Source organism: Bison bison, unplaced genomic scaffold (assembly GCF_000754665.1).
Source record: "Bison bison bison isolate TAMUID 2011002044 unplaced genomic scaffold, Bison_UMD1.0 scf7180017864368, whole genome shotgun sequence".
Classification (NCBI taxonomy): Eukaryota; Metazoa; Chordata; class Mammalia; order Artiodactyla; family Bovidae; genus Bison; species Bison bison.
The window spans coordinates 4767884-4768604 of record NW_011494940.1 but is presented as its reverse complement, the minus strand read 5'-3'; positions in this window follow the sequence as shown (position 1 = coordinate 4768604).

Below are 721 nucleotides of genomic sequence, written 5' to 3'. Positions count from 1 at the left end.
ACTAGGAGAAGATTTTGAGGATTAATGTCACCTCCCAGACTGGGGTGTTTTTATACTCTCAGCTATGGGTGTGGCATTCTACACAGTCACCTTTCTCAGGCTTGTAATCTTTCATCTCCAAATGTGTAATTCAATAATATTTTCTGTAATTGCTGATGAAAATTTCCTTTAATCTCATATTCATGGGTGAATTCAGCATGTTGTTAAAGGACTAAGCTGATGACGTTTTCCTAAGTCAGAAATTCTATGACTACCTGCCTTTAATGTCGTCACTACCAGGAAATCCCCTACTCTTCTCAATGGTTTGAGATTCTTTGTGCATTTGACTGTATATCAGCTGGGGATGCTTAGCTCTAAGGGCAGGGATTAAGATGAAGTAAATATTAATAGTCTTTCTTTGTCAGTGGTATAAAGACACTCTATTTGCCATCAATAAGCTTCTTTCTCTAAATTTATTTCCTTGCATAAAATTATTTTTATATACATTTGGTTCTCAAATTCTTTGGAAAGGGAAAATTTAAAAGTTCAATAGCATTACAGTTTGTGGGTTGTCCCTCTTGTCTTCTGTATTTACAATTTTCTAGAGATCTTTCTCTTCTAGAACAACTCCAATCAAGCAATACTTTATGAACATTTTTACTTTCAGGTTCTTTCATACAATTTTCTTTTTCACTGTAAAACATACTTTTTATTGATTCTATTTCTTTAAGATTATTTTTCT